Source organism: Neophocaena asiaeorientalis, unplaced genomic scaffold, assembly GCF_003031525.2.
Source record: "Neophocaena asiaeorientalis asiaeorientalis breed wild unplaced genomic scaffold, Neophocaena_asiaeorientalis_V1.1 scaffold1247, whole genome shotgun sequence".
NCBI lineage: Eukaryota > Metazoa > Chordata > Mammalia > Artiodactyla > Phocoenidae > Neophocaena > Neophocaena asiaeorientalis.
The window spans coordinates 14,928-21,396 of NW_020174329.1; the positions used below are offsets into that span (position 1 = coordinate 14,928).

The window sequence follows — 6,469 nt, forward strand, 5'->3', positions numbered from 1 at the left end:
AGCCGGCAAGTGGAGTGGAAAACCATACAAGTCGGAGGGGGCTTGCAGACGTCAGATTACATTTAGAGGAGCAGCCTTTGGCCCAGATCATCCACACTTTAGTTTTTGTCTGCAGTCCTTTACCTTTATCCATATCTCACTTTTCCCTGCCTCTTTGACATCATTCCTTTTTTCCCCGCCCCCCAGGAAAGGGGAAAGGTCAGTCAGTACAAACGATAAGCACATTTGAAATGCTGAACAGCAAGAATCCTTTGCTAAGTGTCCAAGTAGGTTGATCATAACCCAAACATAGAGGTTGCAGTTCTGCCAGCCTTGTGGCCTGGTAAAACTGCTTTTCAACACTCCTGTGGAAGCATCGTCAGACTTCACCAAGCCAACGTGCTGGCTGACACGTACAACAAATTCTGTCCTGTCCAGGTTCCACTTCCAAGCGATGGCATCAGGCAGCCCAGTTTTATTGAATGCAACAGCTGTTTCTATGACCATTGGAATCTTTAGAGTGCAGCCGCATTTTAGGACAATACTTCTCCAAATACAAAAGCTTGCTGTTAAAAGCTCCATGCCGCTTTTGTCTTATGAACTGTACTGCATCTTCATATTTTATTCCACCTTCAATTAACGCTAGGGCGACAAGCACTGGAGGTCTCCCAAGGCCTGCAACACAATGAACAGCAATTGCAACAACCAGGGTCTTCACAAAACTTAATTTTCACAAGACTTAACCAAGCATCAACAATCTGGTTAGATGGTGGTGCGCCATCATCAGAAGGCCAGTCGAGAACATGGATGCCTTCTTTCTCCACAAGAGTAGTGTCATAAGTTGCTTCACATACTCTTACTATTGTTGTAACTCCATACTTCTTAAGTTCCTCTATAAATTTGTTTAAGGTCGCATTAGTTGGATTGTGTGTCATAAGAAATCTCATGTTCTCATAAGTGATTTCCACAGGAGCTGGGCGGTTCATTCGATCCATGTTAATTTAGTTAAAAAACACTCAGTAGGGTTATGAAAGAATTTTAAAAATTGAATACAGAAATGGTGCAAAGAAACTGAGTCTACTTCAATATACTCCACTTGAAATTCTCAGTGGTTTTGAATATGAAGTTGGGAGTAATGGGAAATGAAATGAACCTCCTGGCAAGAAGCAGCAATTTTTCAATGCAGTAATACTGAGGCAAGAGAAAGGAAGTGCACTGAGGTTTACCCCAGCTAGGTCAGAACTCTTGTAAAAAATGCTGTGGATTTCAATTCAACACTTCTGTGTCCAGGTTCAGCACTCTCATGGGGGCTTCTTGGTGGAGTAGTAATGAAGTTCAGCAGTACTACTGAGGCAAGAGAAAGGAAGTGCACTGAGGTTTACCCCAGCTAGGTCAGAACTCTTGTAAAAAATGCTGTGGATTTCAATTCAACACTTCTGTGTCCAGGTTCAGCACTCTCATGGGGGCTTCTTGGTGGAGTAGTAATGAAGTTCTACAGTTCACTTGTCTGCATAGAGGTCGTGCTGTGCCTGGCAGTAATCTCCACCGCCCTTCAGAAACTCCATAAATGTGTGACCAAGAACACCACAGAACTGAGGAATATGTCTGCTCATTGAAGATTGTGGCCTAATCATACAGCCGGTCCCGAGGCAGCGGTGACATGGGCAGCGGCGGCAGGGCAGGGGCGGCAACTTTGCGGGCCGTGGCGGGGGAACCAGACTCTATCTGCCTGACATCATTCTTATAGTGTCTAGGAAAGTCACCCTGCATTAGGAGCTGTAATATGGTCAAGGTCATGAAAACGAAGACAGAAACTCCCACAGATGGGAGGAGACTAACAAGACATGTGACTAAATACAATCCTGGGTCCTGGGTCCTGGATCAGATCCTAGGGCATAACAGCGACGTTCGCGGAAAGACTCGTGAAATCCCAGAAGTCTGGGTTTAGTTAGTGGTAATGTACTAATCTTGGTTTACTAGATTTGACAGATGTTTGTTTCATGGTTCTGTTAGACGTTAACATTTGAGGGAGGCTCGGTGAAGGGTAGTCGAGAACTTTCTGTACTATCTTTGTAACTTCTCTAAAGTTCTAAATAATTTTCTAAAATTATTCCAAAATAAAAAATTGACTCACTGGAATCATAGAATTTTCAAACCAGACAGCACCTCAGGAATCGTGTAGTTTTAATATTACCCCCTCATTTATAGGAGGAAACTGAAGCTTAGAGAGTGAAGTGACTCACCTATACCAAAGGGAGAAACAGTGACTTGCAGCTGGCTTAGCTTTCTTCCATTCTCCACCGTGATGCACCCTGTGTAAAGAAAGTATAAATAGTAAAGGCCATCAGGGCCTGTGGGAGCTAGAATGAGATGCCTGGCCAAGTTCTTCACGGCTTCAGAGGGACCAGCCATTTTGACATTACAGTTAGCTCTGATTATGTACCAGCTGTTTGCAGAACTTCTGTAAAATACGACTAGAAATGGGATGACTTAACACCTTTGGAATATTTGCCTCTTCATCTGTCACAGAGCGTGGCAGAGAGAAAGTCATTTGTAAAGGTCCAACAACTAGAATTCCTGAAAGCAAATCTTGTTCTGCTCTGGGCCCCATGGAGGAAGCACGCCATCAGTCCAAGATGGGGTAACTTTGGGGAAGCGAAATAAGAACTAGGAGAGTGAGCGTGCCACATTGGTTAAATATAACTGAGAATGTTTTTGTGAGGTCACAGAGCGATCATTGTGCCATTTGGACTTTCAGTTTGTTCTTGGATTCTTTTAACAGTGTTTTTATTTTAAAACTTCCTTTAAAAGAAACACCTCCCCCTTTTTGATAATTAACAATTTACATGGGAGAGGAGAAAATATTTTTGTTATTTTTTTCTGCGTACTTGCTAAAAGTGATAGTGAACAAATTTCTCAGTTCTTTTGGATAGGCCAATTCTTGTATTTATTTTTCTGTATTGCTGAATAATAAAATCAAGTTGCACAAAACCCCATTTACTGTAATATATATACATACATACATATGCATAGGTTTTTAGGAAGACACATAAAAAATTAAATGTTAGCCTGTGAGGAGGAGTGTGGGTGAGGGGGAATTGTACTTTGTGCTTCATATCTTTCTGTACTATTTTGATTTTTTGCTATAAGCATGCATTTTTTTTGAATAATTTTTAAAACTTCTGATTTCCAAGATAGCTTTTTCTCACCTCACCTACCTTTGCAGGTGTTCTCTGAGCAGCCTCAGGACTCCGCGGTATTTCTGCCACTAATACAGGGTCAATGCTGTTGGGCCTTTTCCCCCCGTCATGTGTCCAGTGACTTTGGTCATGTTTGTCCCGCTCCCACTCTCTGTTTCTCACAGGCCATAGCGTTTGGGACCCTTGGAAATGACGTGGTCTGCTTTCCTCTCTCACGGGCATGGTACCCGAGGCCCCCGTGGCGCTTCCCTGCCTGTTTGAAATCTCAGCTGGGCTATCTTGCAGTGCTTTCACCACCCCAGGACGACGGTGCCGTGAATAGCAGTCGCCAGGCTGTTTCCACAGCAACAGGGTGACCACCTTTAACCATCAGTCAAGCCCCCGATGAAGTTGGAGTCGTGTACCCCAGGGACACACCTGAGTCTGAAGGTTACTTTTCAGTCCTGTATGATCTCCTTTTGCTTGGATGTGTTGGGGAGGCAAATTGTTCTGCGTGCATGCCACGGTCCTGTGGCAAAAGGAGAGCTCGGTCAGTTTGAGGTGCCTGTCATGCTGAAGGGCTAACTGCTCATGGCCCGGTGTTCCCGTTCCGCGGTGTTTAACGAGGGGCGCAGCATCCAGACGCTGTCATCGCGGCCGGGATAGCCCGGCAGGCAGCTGAAAATCTTCTAAGGAAAAAGAACCAATGCTAGGTTCCAACTGGGAAGCATGATGTTATGAGCTTCCGATCAAATACGTTCTGGAAAGTGGAGTTTTCTAAGACCCCTACCGCACTTAAAGGTCCAGATACTCAGAAGACTCCCATCTCTTTGAATCCTACATTTCAAAGTATACTTGTAAACGCCAACGCCTCTCCTTCCCTCCTGCCGTCCCCTTTAGTGGAGGACAGCTTCAGGAATGTAGTTAACTTTGGGTCAGTGGAGGTAGAGACTTGAAACACCGGTTGAACCAAGTCAGGGGGTGTGAGATGCTGAGAGAGCTGAAAATCTTCAAGGTGCCCTGAAGTGTGCTAACGGGTTCCCTTCTCGGGTATCCCAGCCAGTGCACTGGAGGAGGTCTGCGTACAGGTCAGCCTTGGCATGTGGGGCTCAGGGTCGGGGAGCCGGGGTGGGAGCCTGGCAGGGGCAGTCTGAGGCCGTGCTGTCTTTGATTTGCTGGCTGAAGTTTTGCTGCATTCGGAACAATGAGGGGGAAAGACGGCATCACAGTAGCCTGAGCCTCTGTGTCCCGTGATAAAATTGGCCATCTGGGTGTGCGCGGTGATTGCTTACTGGGATCGTATGGAAATGTGTCTCCAGGCCATGTTTCTGTGAAATGAGGGAGCACAGCTGTGACCATTTCACACATGCCTATAAGATACTGTATGATTCCCAATACTTTGCTACTTCTAGAAAGTGCTGCCAAAGAAATAAGACATTTTCTAACCAGAAATACTAAGTGAAAACCAGATGCCGGCTCTGTGGCATTTTGAGGAGAGGTTTAGCTGGATCTTTTATTCCACTTCTGAGTGTTTTTGCTTTGCAAGATGAGCAGAAAGATTTAGAATGTTCTCATCCTAAGACGAAAGGGGTGATCTCTTTTAAGAAGACCACAAGGAGGTCTTCCCTGGTGGCGCAGTGGTTAAGAATCCCCCTGCCAATGCAGCAGACATGGGTTCAAGCCCTGGTCCAGGAAGATCCCACAGTCTGCGGAGCAACGAAGCCCGTGTGCCACAACTACTGAGCCTGCACTCTAGAGCTCGTGGGCCACAACTACTGAGCCCACGTGCCTAGAGCCTGTGCTGTGCAACAAGAGAAGCCATCGCAGTGAGAAGCCCACACACCACACCAAAGAGTAGCCCCCGCTCGCCGCAACTAGAGAAAGCCCGCGCGCAGCAACGAAGACCCAACGCGGCCATAAATAAATAAAAAGTTAATTAATTAATTTTTTAAAAAAGAAGAAGACCACAGGGAGAAGGACACCTTTGATGACCTTGGGGCTTGGTACGGCCTGTCACCCAGACCTGCACTGAGGATCACAGCTTGTAGAGGATGGACAGACTGTGTGACGTTCGTGGTGCTGCTGTCTGAAACTTGCATGGGTATTTTTCCATTTTCACCAATAAGAGTTCATTGGGTAGGAATTTTCCAGGAGGAATGTGTACCAAGAACAGACAAAAAGGTCGAGTGGGGAAACCCGTAGGTTGGAAATACTGGCTCTGACACAGCGATACAGGACGCAGAGCCCACCCTTTGACCTATGTGCAGTTTTCTCATTTGGAAGATGAGGATACGTCCCCTAACCACCACGCCAAGTTGTTAAATGATTGAAAAAATATGAAATAGATGTTAATTTATTAGACAAAGACAAGCCTGCTATGTAAGTGCAAAGTGGTACGTGCACCAAGGTGAGGTTAAGAACTAAACTTTGCTTCAGCATCTCATTCGGCACCGTGTGGGAAACACTCGGCTTGGTTGGGTAGCTCATTGCCCCTGGTGGCTGGCTGGGTTTGGGTGGGGACTGTTAGTTGGGTTCTGGAAATGGCTCTCTGCTGATACCATCCACCTGCTCCTGTGGCCGAGGCCCAGTGGCTTCAGTGTGGCCAGTCACCTGTGAGTCTTGGCTTGCGTGAAGGTGCCCTGGACAGCACTGCGGGGCCGGAAGGAGTGAGTGCCGTGCCCAGCTCCAGTGTGTATCCCCTTTCCCTCACCACCCTCCAGCCAACAGGGCACGCGGGCTCCACGTATGCTGGGGGCAGCGTGGGAGAACCTTGCACTTGGCGTCAAGAGCTCTGGCTTCGGATTCCACCCCCAGCCCCAGTTCTGCATCCCGGGTCCAGCCACTTCTCCAGTCTTAGCTCAGTTTCTCCCTGTGTGAAATGAGAGGTTTGCCATGAGGCCCAGTGCTTGGGGTCACATCCTCAGACCCCAGAGTCCTTAGCTTAATTGCTTCTGTTTTCTGTCTTTAGGGCCACGTGGGAATAAATTCCTCTGTCTGTATTTCCTGCTGGAAAACACCAAGCTCAGGTTGCTGGGGCCCTGGGGCCTCCAGGGCCCTGCACATTGAGCCAGCGTGGGGGTGAGGGGAGTTTATGACCAGACAGATGATGAGGTTCGTCTGCATCTCAAGGGCTGTGTGTGACTGGAGTCTTGACTGGACGCCCTTGGCCTTCCTCCCTGCGTCTTGAAGACCCCTGTTTTACTTGCATAATCCGCCTCTATTTCTTGCCTTTTAGAGACTTAAGATCATGCGGTAGGCTCGTTCTGTGCCGTGTTCACAGCGTACTGATAATTGTCATTCCTTTCTTTTGT

The 6,469-nt window shown here is 47.1% G+C and overlaps 1 pseudogene; it reads right to left on the bottom strand.

The window, feature by feature from the left end:
- Positions 1-454: 454 nt before the first annotated feature.
- On the bottom strand, positions 455-1,065 carry LOC112407010 (protein tyrosine phosphatase type IVA 1-like; annotated as a pseudogene).
- Positions 1,066-6,469: the final 5,404 nt, after the last annotated feature.